This window comes from Triticum aestivum, chromosome 4D (genome assembly GCF_018294505.1).
Source record: "Triticum aestivum cultivar Chinese Spring chromosome 4D, IWGSC CS RefSeq v2.1, whole genome shotgun sequence".
In the NCBI taxonomy this organism is placed as follows: Eukaryota; Viridiplantae; Streptophyta; class Magnoliopsida; order Poales; family Poaceae; genus Triticum; species Triticum aestivum.
Genome location: NC_057805.1, coordinates 424449950 through 424465880, shown reverse-complemented (window position 1 = coordinate 424465880; position 15931 = coordinate 424449950).

Genomic DNA, 15931 nt, shown 5'->3' with positions numbered 1-15931 from the left:
TCATCGACAAACATCACGCTAGTACATGAAATGAGTTAGCGTTGGTACTTCTAAGGGGATGAGTAGGGAGAGTTGCATCCAACTGTTCTCATTCTAAGCTTTTCCCTATTTCCAAGAACAAAACGAGCACTTTAACCTCGGCGGATCACTCCGTTCAGCATGATTCGATGTGTTCCTAGAAACATCCACTTGGGCATGCCTAACGCTAGCCCTAGGAAATGGTATCCGAAGTTGGAAGGAGGGTCCCTTACCCCTTGACCAGCATCACGTAAGGTGGGCTTGGTTTCAAATTTAGATTTTTTGGGTCATTTAAAAAATTCAACTTGATCCAACTCACAAGTCTATAAATTAGACACACATGAATCATATTGGATGTTCAAAACCAAAATAGAAATTAATAAACTCTAGAAATTAATTTTAGGGATTTATTAATGGCCTATATGCATGTTTTGTATACAGAATGAGTTTCAAAAATTATATTGGGTGGAAACTAGTATTCTCGTACCCAAAACAATTATTTCGATTTACTGGATTTTTTTCTTGGACTTTTGGAATAGATTTGGTAATTATAAAGGTCGTGATCAATCTCCTATAATTTTTAAAAAATAGAAGTTACGTAAAAAACTATAAAAGCGATTGGACTGAATCTAGCCGATTCCTTCTCTCCCCAAGGACCAGAATCGCTCGAGCGCTACTTAGCCCTATGTTGAGTTGCCTTTAGTTCTACCTTCACAACCACTGATAGGTGGAGCCCATCTGTTAGGGTCATCTTGGACCTCCGGAACCGGCTGCACCGAGCATCATCCTGCGCGTGCTCCTCCCAAAGATGCCCAAAAAACACCTTCTCCTTGTGTGCGTGCGGGGGGACTTTAAACATGGTTGAGTGGCCATAACGGTGAAGCTCGATTGTTGCCATGCACAACTCCATCCTCGCCTCTACCGCCTATATAAAGCCAACCCTAGTTTGCCCATCGCACCCACGGGTGCATATCAAGTGATACGGGAGCTAAAATGCTCCCATGCTACGATGTGCTCTCGGCCATTGGATATCACATCCAATGGTAAGCCCAGGAGCCCCAGAACATTTTCAATAGAGCCCTTCAGGAAGCCCATAATCGCGCCTTAGTCCACATCCCCTAGATATTGACCGTTGGATGTGAGATCCAACAGCCGGAATCACATTGTAGCATGGGAGAATTTTAGCTTCTGGGTCACCTGATATTTTTCCTCACACCCACCACCAAAAAACCAGTTGGCATTGACAGGACAAAAGCATTTATCACTGACGCGCCATGGACCTGTCTGTAATTTCACAACGGTGATTAGTAGTAATAACTGATGAACTAGTTGGTCAGTGATGTCTATCAAGAGGGTCCCAAAGGAAAGTCATCGCTGACTGGCCATACTGACACGACTAGTCAGTGATGATTAGCGGTGGCTTTGATAGCTCACAGTTGCACTACTACCCAAGAAGAGTTGAGAGAGCTTAACCATGATTGCTGCTAGCTGGGATTTTTTCTTCAAGTGCAAGCCTAATATACAATGGATATATATTGTACAAAACTACAACTTAATACACGTTCAAACTTCAGAAAGTTGAGAGCTGAACCATGATCAGTGTCGTATCAGCTTTGGCCTTTTGTAGCTTTTGATTGGAATAAGCTGCCGACACATAACACAAGTATAAATATCGGTCACATAAGGGCATTTCTAACCGATCCTTTATAACTGGTTAGAAGAGTAAAATTTCAAGTTTACTCCTCTAATCAGTACCTAGCCGATCTCAATCGGCGCCAGTGAAGAATAAATTATCATCAATCACGCGCGCCTTCCTATATTTACTTCATCGTTCCACGGCTGAGTAAAAATCTCCTCTCCTCCTCTGCCTCCCCCGCCCCACTCTCATGTTGCATCTACGTCAGGTTGCTACTCAAGTGAAGAAGCCCAAGTCTGTACCTAAGCCTGAGACTAATTGCTTCTACTGCAAAGGGACTAGTCACTGGAAGCGGAACTACCCCAACTATTTGGTGGATAAGAAGGATGGCAAAGTGAACAAAGGTATATTGGATATACATGTTATTGATGTGTACTTTACTAGTGTTTATAGCAACCCCTCGGTATTTGATACTGGTTCAGTTGCTAAGAATAGTAACTCGAAACGGGAGTTGCAGAATAAACAGAGACTAGTAAAAAGGCGAGGTGACGATGTGTGTTGGAAGTAGTTCCAAGATTGATATGATCATCATCGCACACTCCCTGTACTTTCGGGATTTGTGTTGAAACTAAATAAGTGTTATTTGGTGTTTGCGTTGAGCATGAATATGATTTGATCATGTTTATTGCAATACGGTTATTCATTTAAGTTAGAGAAACAATTGTTGTTCTGTTTACATGAATAAAACCTTCTATGGTCATACACACCAACGAAAATGGTTTGTTGGATCTCGATCGTAGTGATACACATATTCATAATATTGAAGCCAAAAGATGCAAAGTTAATAATGATAGTGTAACTTATTTGTGGCACTGCCGTTTAGGTCATATTGGTGTAAAGCGCATGAAGAAACTCCATACTGATGGGATTTTGGAATCAATTGATTATGAATCACTTGATGCTTGCGAACCATGCCTCATGGGCAAGATGAATAAAACGCCGTTCTCCGGAACTATGGAGAGAGCAACAGATTTGTTGGAAATCATACATACATATGTATGTGGTCCGATGAATATTGAGGCTCGTAGCAGGTATCATTATTTTCTGACCTTCACAGATGATTTGAGCAGATATGAGTATATCTACTTGATGAAACACAAGTCTGAAACATTTGAAAAGTTCAAAGAATTTCAGAGTGAAGTGGAAAATCATCGTGACAAGAAAATAAGGTTTCTACGATCTGATCACGGAGACAAATATTTGAGTTACGAGTTTGGTCTTCAATTAAAACAATGTGGAATAGTTTCACAAATTCGTGCCACCTGGAACACCATATCATAATGGTGTGTCCGAACGTCATAACCGTACTTTATTGGATATAGTGCAATCTATGATGTCTCTTACCAATTTACCACTATCGTTTTGGGGTTATGCATTAGAGACAGCTACATTCACGTTAAATAGGGCACCATCAAAATCCGTTGAGACGACGCCTTATGAACTGTGGTTTGGCAAGAAACCAAAGTTGTCGTTTCGTAAAGTTTGGGGTTGCGATGCTTATGTGAAAAAGTTTCATCCTGATAAGCTCAAACCCAAATCGGAGAAATGTGTCTTCATAGGATACCCAAAGGAGACTGTTGGGTACACCTTCTATCACAGATCCGAAGGCAAGACATTCGTTGCTTAGTATGGATCCTTTCTAGAGAAGGAGTTTCTCTCGAAAGAAATGAGTGGGAGGAAAGTAGAACTTGATGAGGTAACTGTACCTGCTCCCTTATTGGAAAGTAGTTCATCACAGAAATCTGTTCCTGTGACTCCTACACCAATTAGTGAGGAAGTTAATGATGATGATCATGGAACTTCAGATCAAGTTATTACTGAACCTCGTAGGTCAACCAGAGTAAGATCCGCACCAGAGTGGTACGGTAATCCTGTTCTGGAGGTTATGTTACTAGACCATGACGAACCTACGAACTATGAAGAAGCGATGGTGAGCCTAGATTCCGCAAAATGGCTTGAGGCCATGAAATCTGAGATAAGATCCATGTATGAGAACAAAGTATGGACTTTGAGTGACTTGCCCAATGATCGGCGAGCCATTGAGATTAAATGGATCTTCAAGAGGAAGACGGACGCTGATAGTAGTGTTACTATCTACAAAGCTAGAATTGTCGCAAAAAGGTTTTCGACAAGTTTAAGGTGTTGACTACGATGAGAGTTTCTCACTCGTATCTATGCTTAAGTCTGTCCGAATCATGTTAGCAATTGCCGCATTTTATGAAATATGGCAAATGGATTAACTAAACTGCATTCCTTAATGAATTTATTAAAGAAGAGTTGTATATGATGCAACCAGAAGGTTTTGTCAATCCTAAAGGTGCTAACAAAATATGCAAGCTCCAGCGATCCATCTATGGACTGGTGCAAGCATCTCGGAGTTGGAATATACGCTTTGATAAGTTGATCAAAGCATATAGTTGTATACAGACTTGCGGTGAAGCCTGTATTTACAAGAAAGTGAGTGGGAGCACTACAGCATTTCTGATAAGTATATGTGAATGACATATTGTTGATCGGAAATAATGTAGAATTATTCTGCAAAGCATAAAGGAGTGTTTGAAAGGAGTTTTTCAAAGAAAGACCTCGGTGAAGCTGCTTACATATTGAGCATCAAGATCTATAGAGATAGATCAAGACGCTTGATAAGTTTTTTCAATGAGTACATACCTTAACAAGATTTTGAAGTGGTTCAAAATGGAAAAGTCAAAGAAAGAGTTTCTTGCCTGTGTTACAAGGTGTGAAATTGAGTAAGACTCAAAGCCCGACCACGGCAGAAGATAGAAAAAGAATGAAAGTCATTCCCTATGCCTCGGCCATAGGTTCTATAAAGTATGCCATGCTGTGTACCAGATCTATTGTATACCCTACACTGATTTTGGCAAGGGAGTACAATAGTGATCTAGGAGTAGATTACTGGACAACGGTCAAAATTATCCTTAGTGGAATAAGGATATGTTTCTCGATTAGGAAGTGGTTCATCGTAAAAGGTTACGTCGATGCAAGTTTTGACACTAATCTAGATGACTCTAAGTCTCGGTCTAGATACATATTTAAAGTGGGAGCAATTAGCTAGAGTAGCTCCGTGCAGAGTATTGTAGACATAGAATATTTGCAAAATACATACGGCTCTGAATGTGGCAGACCCGTTGACTAAACTTCTCTCACAAGCAAAACATGATCACATCTTAGTACTCTTTGGGTGTTAATCACATAGCAATGTGAACTAGATTATTGACTCTAGTAAACCCTTTGGGTGTTGATCACATGACGATGTGAACTATGGGTGTTAATCACATGGTGATGTGAACTATTGGTGTTAAATCACATGGCGATGTGAACTAGATTATTGACTCTAGTGCAAGTGGGAGACTGAAGGAAATATGCCCTAGAGGCAATAATAAAGTTATTATTTATTTCCTTATATCATGATAAATGTTTATTATTCATGCTAGAATTGTATTAACCGGAAACATAATACTTGTGTGAATACATAGACAAACAGAGTGTCACTAGTATGCCTCTACTTGACTAGCTCGTTAATCAAAGATGGTTATGTTTCCTAGCCATAGACATAAGTTGTCATTTGATTAACGAGATCACCTCATTAGGAGAATGACGTGATTGACTTGACCCATTCCGTTAGCTTAGCACTCGATCGTTTAGTATGTTGCTATTGCTTTCTTCATGACTTATACATGTTCCTATGACTATGAGATTATGCAACTCCCGTTTACCGGAGGAACACTTTGTGTGCTACAAAACGTCACAACGTAAATGGGTGATTATAAAGGTGCTCTACAGGTGTCTCCAAAGGTACTTGTTGGGTTGGCGTATTTCGAGATTAGGATTTGTCACTCCGATTGTCGGAGAGGTATCTCTGGGCCCACTCGGTAATGCACATCACTATAAGCCTTGCAAGCATTGTGACTAATGAGTTAGTTGCGGGATGATGTGTTACGGAACGAGTAAAGAGACTTGCCGGTAACGAGATTGAACTAGGTATCGAGATACCGACGATCAAATCTCGGGCAAGTAACATACCGGTGACAAAGGGAACAACGTCTGTTGTTATGCGGTCTGACCGATAAAGATCTTCGTAGAATATGTGGGAGCCAATATGGGCATCCAGGTCCCGCTATTGGTTATTGACCGGAGACGTGTCTCGGTCATGTCTACAAAGTTCTCGAACCCGTAGGGTCCACATGCTTAACGTTACGATGACAGTTTTATTGAGTTTTGATGTACCGAAGGAGTTCAGAGTCCCGGATGCGATCGGGGATATGACGAGGAGTCTTGAAATGGTCGAGACGTAACGATCGATATATTGGACGACTATATTCGGACTTCGGAAAGGTTCCGAGTGATTCGGGTATTTTTTGGAGTACTGGAGAGTTACGGGAATACGTATTGGGCCTTATTGGGCCATACGGGAAAGAAGAAAAAGGGCCTCAAGGGTGGCCGCACCCCTCCCCTTGGTCTGGTCCGAATTGGACTAGGGAAGCGGGGCGCCCCCTTCCTTCCTTCTCTTTTTCCCTTCCTCTTTTCCTATTCCATATGGGAGGTGGAATCCTACTAGGACTAGGGAGTCCTAGTAGGACTCCACACTTGGTGCGCCCCCTCCTAGGGCCGGCCTCCTCCTCCCTTGCTCCTTTATATACGGGGGCAGGGGGGCACCCCAGAGACACAACAATTGATCCTTGAGATCTCTTAGCCGTGTACGGTGCCCCCCTCCACCAGATTACACCTCGATAATACCGTCGCGGAGCTTAGGCGAAGTCCTGCGTCGATGGAACATCATCATCGTCACCACGCCGTCGTGCTGATGAAACTCTCCCTCAACACTCGGCTGGATCGGAGTTCGAGGGACGTCATCGAGCTGAACGTGTGTAGAACTTCGGAGGTGCCGTGCGTTCGGTACTTGATCGGTCGGATCGTGAAGACGTACGACTACATCAACCGCGTTGTGATAACGCTTCCGCTGTCGGTCTACGAGGGTACGTGGACAACACTCTCCCATCTCGTTGCTATGCATCACCATGATCTTGCGTGTGCGTAGGAAATTTTTTGAAATTACTACGTTCCCCAACATAAGGTTCGACATAGATGTGAACTCGGTAACAGAAGGATCCTAATTTCCTCTAACCCTCCAATATAATTTCACCATTTTTTGTTGTGTTGATTTACTCACCCACAAACAAGAAGCTATTGATCCATATAACATCACTTGGAAGAATATCTCGATAAGTAAAGATATGCATGCTTACATAATTTTTATTTGTCTTGAAGGGAAATATTGATGTTTCATCAGAGCTCATCCATATGGACGAGAACACAACAAGTTTACAATATGTGGATCGCGATTTTAATTCGACACCTATTACACCAATGCCAATTCAGATGCAATATGTACAAGCTTTACCATCGGAAAATGATGGTGACATTAAATATTATGTGAGTTATATTGTTTTCACCTCTTTACTCAACAAAGCTTTTAGTTAATTTTTAACTTCCATAAAGCTTACAAAGCTATTTATTTGCAAAATGTTCGCTATATTTGGGAAATGTATGAATCGGTACCATCTTTGACTTTACTTGTTTTGAAGTTTGCTGCACATTGGACTGAGGATAAAGATAAAGGATACTATGGGTTATCTGCTGTGATGGATGTCTATGGATTCAATCTTAATCATGGACAAATGACAGGGGGTGCAATTTGGATACAAAACTTGAAGGCGATTTGGACAAAAATCTCAATTCAATTGTCATTGGTTGGGTGGTAAGTCATCTTTTTACTCTCTAGATTTCCTTTCTTTACATTGGTGCTAATTTGTGGTACTTTAGTATTTATTAAAATTTACTCATTATTGCTAATAATTATGTAGGTTTGGCCATCTCGGTTTAAGGACTCACATACTCACTTTTTCACAGTTTGGACAGTAAGTTTATTTCGTTAATATAGCCCTTAAAAAGTGTATTTCCTTTCTTTATTTTTCTAAGATGTATATTTCTACAAGGTACCTGATTTTAAGAAACTATATCATTAAGAAAGTCCACAAGAGGATTGGCTAAACTACTTCTCTAGGTCTTTTTAACTAGGAAAATATTTATTGGTTAGTCTTGTGTAATGCTTGATAGAGATAATCAAATAATGAGGGAAAACTTGAAGATGGAGGTAAACAGTCTATACAAGATAGAATCATAAAAAATTGGTCATACTGTAAAATAAATATGATTGTGTAAGTAAAAACTATGGCATGACATTTAGATGACGTGAATTGAACTGCAGAAAGATAGTCATCGGAGTACAGGGTGTGTCAACCTCGATTGTCCTGGTTTTCAGCTGGTGAAGGGATCCCCCATATCTCCCGGTGACATCATAACCCTAGTGTCTGGTATTAATGGGAAACGACATAGTATCACCATTAAAGTGTAAAAGGTACATGTGCTAAACTTTGACTCGTTAAATATGTGGAAGTGGTCAAATTTTGGTCCAGTTGTAACATAACAATTGACCTATCCATTTGCATGAATAAAATTGCAGGAAAGTTCAAGAGGGGACTGGTGGTTGTCTTGTGGTATTGACAGAAACCCAAGACCCGTAGGTTACTTCCCAGCATCACTATTTGATAGCTTATCCGTGAAAGCAACACAAATAAAGATTTGAGGCCATGCTCTAATATAAGTACTAAAACTACTATACCTCCTCCAATGGGAAGAGGAACCTTTGCCTCTAACTCGAATAAAGCTGCGTCTATCCATGATATTTGGCTCATCCACAAGGATGGTATAAGCACCCTAATTAGCAATGATGCGCCCACTAAAGTAACAGATGACAAGCTCTACTCTGCCTCACCTATAGGAAGAGCAAAATTCTTTTATGGAGGGCCAGAAGGGAAATCCTAGTGAGGTGGATCTCTATGTAATTCAATACATGAATAAAACATTAAGAAAATATGATAGTTTTTATAGTTTCTTGGTCGTGGGGCGATAAGCATTGACCTAATAAAAGTTTGTTGAAATTGGAAAATGAATCACTATAATTATTATCAGCCAAATTGTTAGTCATTATAGATGATTCATATTTGCATATTGTAAAACCTAGTAAAGATGGCACTTTGGATGTCCAATTATAATACTCATAGAATTATTTGTGGGTTTCTTATTCACTGTTTCACCTGAAGAGGGTCTAAGGCTCTACACCCTGTTGTGCCTGAACAGACACTTAGAAGGGATAAATATGTGTATGCTCGGTCGGGGATTTGGATGTTATGGAGATACGTTCCCTTGTAACATCGGGATCACCCAATCATATCGTGTCAATGATTAATGCACCACTGACATGAAGGTGACACAGTGAGTTTACCCAGGTCCTGGCTCCCGGATGGATAACACCTTAAGTCCTGCCTACTGACATTATTAATTAAAAACAGTGGTAGGGTTACAATGGTGTAGATCTAATCTACAAAGAGCTAGCTTACGAGTCAATTGCCCGTGAAGTCCAATGATCTTTGACGAAGGTCCGTTTGTCTCTTATATTTGTAGACAGATGTCGGTAGTTTGGTTGCTAACTTTGAGGGACATGATACGACCGGGCAGTCCTTCCCTTACGAGAATGATCTCTAATAATAGCTACATCCCGGACTAAATGCACCCATCATTATACCCTCTGAGTACTTGCTTGAGTGCAATGAGGCGCGAGATCCAGGGGTCCCTGGACACTCTTTTGGGTAACTTAGTCTGAATGTACCATTGGACACGCCCTTCTCTCACTAGTTATCCTTACTAATCGACAAGCCTCCCACTAGTACGTGAAATGAGGTAGTGAACCTTGGTAGTTCTAAGGGGTTGAGTCTGAGGAGTATCATCCAATTGTTCCCATTCCAAGTGTTTTCCCTATTTCTAGGGATGAAACGAGCGCTTCAACCTCAGCAGGCCACTCTGTTCAGTGTGATTCAAAATGTTCCCAACAACCTTTTGGGACCGTCTGAAGCTAGCGCTAGGAAATGGTATCCGAAAATGGAGAAGAAGGTCCTTTACCCCTTGACCAGTGTCAGTTAAGGTGGGCTTGGGTTTAAATTTGGATTTGGGGGGCCATTTTGAAATTTTCAACTTGATCCAACTCACAAGTTTATAAATTCCGCACGCATGACTCTTATTGGATGTTCAAAACCAAAATACAAAATAATAAACCCTAGAAATTTTTATTAGGGATTTATTAAAGGCCTATATGCATGTTTTTGTATAAAATGACTTTCAAAAATTATATTTGAGTGGAAACTGTTACTCTCGTACCCAAAACAAGTATTTCTATTTATTGGATTTTTTCTTGCAATTTAGTGAATAGATTTGGTAATTGTACAAGTCGTGAACAATTTCCTATAATTTGTTAAAAAGAACAAACATTAAAAATATATAAGCCATTGGACCGAATCTGGCCCATTCCCTGTCTGCCCACGGACCAGAATTGCTCGAGCGCTACTTAGCCTTATGTTGAGCTGCACGCGGTTCTGCCATCTCAACCACTGATAGGTTGAGCTCATATGTTAGGGTCATCTATCTTGTAACCAGAACACTATATCCGGGGAAGATTTCGTCACCACGTTTACCCACTTGGTAGGATAGATTTTGAGTGCCTATGGAATATTGACGCGTGTATTTCTTTGGGCCCTACAGGGTAGATTTGGTTGTGACTCTACCGGCTGCATGTAAACCGGCCGACTGCCTTTACGTGTGGGTGTAGCTATTTTAGATATGCTCAGGTTGGGTGCGTGTGGGCCAGCACATGTCCGGTTGACCAAATTGTATGCGTACTCTTGCATGGCTTGCTGCATGTATGGTTTGGTCTTTTGTAGGTGCATGCACCGGCTCGGCGTGATTTTTCGAGCATTACTTGGCTACATGCATGCAAGAGCATGGGTTGATGTGACCACGTTGCATGACAACGTGTAGGTTTTCTAAAAAAATTCAGTTGCATCGTATTTGCAAATCGCATGGGGTGGTCATGATCATTGGGATCTGCATGCGTGTCGTCGTTTTGAAGATTTCTTCTCCAACATGTTGCTATCTAGAAGGATATGTATTCATCTCGAACTCTACCGTCCCACCACCGTTAATGGATATAAGAATGCCTCGCTACCTCGCTGCTTACCGAGACATGCCACTGCATCGACCAACCCATCCCTGTCAAGGCCACAAGCAGCCCAACGCCAACATCCAGCAACGGACCGGCCTCGCCACCGGCTCGGCCCATCAGGTAGAGGCGGCCCAACCGCAAGACCAGCGACCCCGAGTGGGTGTGACGCTGACAGCTACTTAACGCGTCCTCACCCGCTGGAGCTAGGTATCCAGTCGATCAACAGCGAACCCGACGGCGGCTCTTACCTTTCTTCCTCTGTTCCCAATTTGTGTATCCAACTCCAAGTATGTAACCTCAAATTGCCACTGATTCGTGAGATAAACCAATAGATCGAGAGAGGAATAGCTGGTTGCTTACATCTGGTATTCAGAGCCTTAGATCCACACTCTGGCGCATCTGATCGAGACGAGGTTGCAAAAATCGATCAAGGATCGACTCAGCGCCATGGATCCTTCCTTCAAGGATTACTTCGACAAGCTCACCAACTCCCTTGACGCGATCCACTCCGACATCCGCTCCCACACTGCCAAGCTGGACGATCTGGGCCAGTGGCGCCCCGATCTGGAGCGGCGCGTGGATCAGCTCTCGGCGGCGGTAGCTGAACTCCAAGTGCGGCCCGCGACCACCACGGTGGAGCGGCCGGTGGAGGCGCCAGCACCACCACCACCCGCACCGCCAGCGCCGCTGCGTGACCACGTCGGCACCAGCAAGCGTGCGGAGGGCGACGCCCTCGGGTCAATCGACCGCGGCATCGACGTTCTGCCACGGGGACTGGCGCCGATGTTCGCATAGGTGGCCACCCCGGCCAACGGTCAGTCACAAATCCCCGTTCAGTCTACCATCGCATCTCCATACGCGCATGCTAGTCAGATCCTTGCTGGAATTGGTCAGGCTCATCCATCGATCGGGTTTCCCCAATTCACGGGCGAGAATCCGCGTCTATGGAAGACACTTTGCGAGTAGTACTTCCAGATGTTTGAGATCCATGAGAAATTCTGGGTCCCGATGGCATCGCTGAATTTTTCTGGCTCTGCATCGGTGTGGTTACAATCGATACAGAGGAAGTTGACCGAGTTCGATTGGGAATCCTTCTCGAATTTGTTGTGTACCAAATTCGGTCGTGATCGTCACCAGCTCTTAATCCGCCAATTTTACTCGCTGTCACAGAAAACTACCGTAGCTGATTAAATTGAGCAATTTGAACTGATCATTAGCCACTTATCTGCATATTCTGAATCCATTCATCCTTACTACTATCTTACCCATTTTGTCGAGGACTGCGACCCGACATCCGCGCGGTGGTTCTGGTGCAGCGGCCACCTGACCTCGACACCGCGTGCGCTCTAGCGTTACTTCAGGAGGAAGTGGCGGATGGCGCTTCGCGGGAGCGTGCGCGTCCCAGCATAGTGCGTACCACCGTTCCGGATTGGAGTCACCGCAATGGCGCGGGCGTGCCCATGGCACTTCCACCTCCACCACCCCAAGGACGGCCACCAACGACGCCGACAGCCACGGATCGGCGCACTGTAGAAGCCAGCCGCGCGGACGGCACCAAACTCAAGGCGCTGCAGGAGTATCGTCGCGCGAAGGGCGTATGCTTCAAGTGCGGGGAGCGCTGGGGGCAGTACTACGGCTATCCTACCAGCGTTCAACTCCACGTTCTCGAAGAGCTACTTGAACTGTTCGGCCTCTACTCCAACAGCGATTCTTCCGGCTCACCACTCGGCGACGCATTGGCCGAAACAGCCATGGCGATCTCTCGCCATGCTCTCACTGGTGGCACGTCACCGAAAGCGATTCGCCTCCACGCGTGGCTACAAGGCCACGAGGTGTTGCTGCTCGTGGATTCTGGCAGCTCCACGTCCTTCATCGATGCACGCCTCGCATCAGTTCTGACAGGCGTCGTTCCTCTTCGCCGACCCTGCCGCATCAAGGTCGCAGATGGAGGCGAGCTCTGCTGTTTCTCTCATATACCTCACTGCAGCTGGGTGTCTCAGATGCATGAATTCAGCACGGACATGAAGGTATTGCCATTGGGCGCGTATGACGCCATCCTCGGTATGGACTGGCTCAAAGAACACAGCCCGATGAGTGTGGACTGGCGCGGCAAACACCTGCTGATTACCACCCCGCGTGGACCTGCACAGTTACGAGGCCATCAAGAGCGTGTGGATGCTTGCCCAGAGATCAACGCCTTGCAACTGCAGTCCTTGCACAAACAGGGTTCGATAGCGCAAGTTGTGCAGTTATATCAGATCACTGAAGAAGATGAGGTGTATACACCCACACCAAACAATATTCAGAAAGTTATTGATCAGTTTGAAGATGTGTTCGGTGAACCAACTGGACTTCCCCCACGTCGAGATTGCGATCACCGAATACCACTCATGGCAGGAGCACAACCAGTGAACTTGAGGCCATATAGACACAAACCTGAGCATAAAGATGAGATTGAGAAACAAGTACAGGACATGTTGCGATCTGGTGTCATTCAGCGTAGCCACTGTCCCTTCTCCTCGCCAGTGATCCTAGTCAAGAAAAAAAAGACGGTACGTGGCGACTCTGCATAGATTATAGACAGCTCAACGCGGTGACTATAGTGGGCAAGTACCCGATGCCTGTAATTGAGGAGTTATTGGACGAACTGCACGGAGCTAAGTGGTTCTCCAAGCTTGACTTAAGGGCAGGGTACCATCAAATCCGGCTGGCAGAAGGAGAAGAGTTCAAGACTGCCTTTCAAACTCACTCCGGGCACTTTGAATTCAGATTCCTATCTTACGGCCTTGCTGGAGGACCCACTACCTTCAACGGTGCTATCACAGGCACGCTTCACCCGCTGATGCGCGAGTGTGTCCTATCCTTTTTCGACGACATACTCGTGTTCAGCAAAACTCTGCAAGAACATGCAGAACACCTCCGACAAGTGTTTGAGCTCCTTCGTCGTGACAAGTGGAAGGTGAAGAGAAGCAAATGCAGTTTTGGGCAGCAAAGAATAACTTACCTGGGGCATGTGATCAGCGCTGACGGCGTGGCAACAGATCTCACTAAGATCGAAGCAGTGACAGCGTGGCCTACACCTACAAATGTGAAGGAAGTCAGGCAGTTTTTGGGGCTGGCAGGATACTACAGGCGCTTTGTCAGGCAATTTGGGATCCTAGCTCGACCTCTTTTCAATCTTCTCAAGAAGGGGACGCCGTTCGTCTGGACAGATAACACTGAATAAAGTTTTCAGATACTCAAGCAAGGACTAGTCACAGCACCGGTGCTTGCACTGCCAGACTTTCAAAAATAGTTCATGGTGGAAACTGACGCGTGTGATACAGGCATTGGAGCAATTTTACAGCAAGAAGGACACCCGGTCGCTTTTATGAGCAAAGCACTCTGCCCCAAGTACCAAGGGTTATCCACGTATGAGAAAGAGTATTTGGCAGTGATCGTTGCAGTCGATCAGTGGCGACCATACTTGCAGTCTGCAGAGTTCATCATCAAGACAGACCAACGCAGCTTAGTCTATCTGCAGGAGCAGCGGCTCATGACTCCATGGCAACAGCGGGCTTTCACCAAGTTGTTAGGCTTGCAGTACAAGATTGTGTACAAGAAGGGCGTGGAAAACGGAGCCGCGGATGCTCTATCTCGCCTACACCACTCTGAACATGTCATGGCAATCACGAGCTATCAACCAGCGTGGCTCGACGATATTGTAGCAAGCTACAACTCCAATCCTCAAGCTCAACGTCTCTTGGAACAGCTGGCTGTTCAACCAGACCCAAAAGGGTGTTTCAGCTTGTCGCAAGGACTCCTGCGTTTCAGAGACCGCATCTGGCTTGGAGGCAGCATAGCACTGCAGCAGCAGATCATCTCTGCATTTCATGATAGCCCGGTGGGAGGACACTCGGGATTCCCAGCCACTTACAAGCATGTCAGGCGATTGTTCGGGTGGCCGAAAATGAAGGCTCATATTCTTCAGTACGTTCAGTGCTGTCGAATTTGTCAACAGGCGAAAACAGAGCGGATGGCTTCACCAGGGCTGCTCCACCCACTTCCTATACCCACTACTTCCTGGGATATGATCACGATGGATTTCATTGATGGTCTCCCACAATCAGGTCAGTACAATTGCATTTGGGTTTTGGTCGATAAAATGACCAAGTTTGCTCATTTCTTGCCACTTGCCCATCCTTACACTGCTTCGCGCGTTGCCCTCCTCTACATGCAACGCATCTACCCCGTCCATGGGTTCCCTCAATCCATCGTTTCTGATCGTGATCCTGTTTTCACTTCCCATTTTTGGCAAGAACTCTTCCGCCATGCTGGCACTGATCCCCGCATGAGCACGGAAAACCACCCGCAAACAGATGGGCAATCCGAACGCGTGAACCAATGCCTTGAAACTTTCCTTCGCTGTTTCACGCATTCTTGCCCCAAGCGGTGGAGTCATTGGATTCCCCTGGCACAGTTCTGGTACAATGTAGCGCCACATTCGGCCATTGGCATGACACCATTCATGGCTATGTTCGGTCATGAACCCCGCCATTGGGGCATCACCGCGGCCTCTTCATGTTCTGTTCCCGCTCTGCAGACCTGGCTCGACGAGCGCGCCACCATCCAGGACCTGCTGCAACAGCATCTACAGCGAGCTCGCTTGCGTATGAAACAACAGGCAGAAAAGAAGCGCTCTGAGCGTGTGTTCGAGATCGGCGACAAGGTTTATCTGAAACTGCAACCGTATGTGCAAACTTCAGTGGCCAAACGAGCTAACCACAAGCTCTCTTTTTGGTACTATGGACCATATTCCATCATCACCAAGATCAATCCAGTAGCTTATAAGCTGGAGCTACCAACAAATGCAACAGTTCACCCTATTTTCCATGTCTCACTATTGAGAAAAGCTCTCCTACCAGGTACGCCAGTTCAACAACAACTTCCCACTGCTACTGATATACCTGTAGTCCCAGCCCAGGTCCTGGCTTCACGATGGCGTCGCAAGCATGGCAGCATGGTCGAACAAGTCCTCGTTCGATGGTCTGACCCTGCAGCGATTGGCGACACCTGGGAAGACAAGGAAGAACTACAAGCTCGGT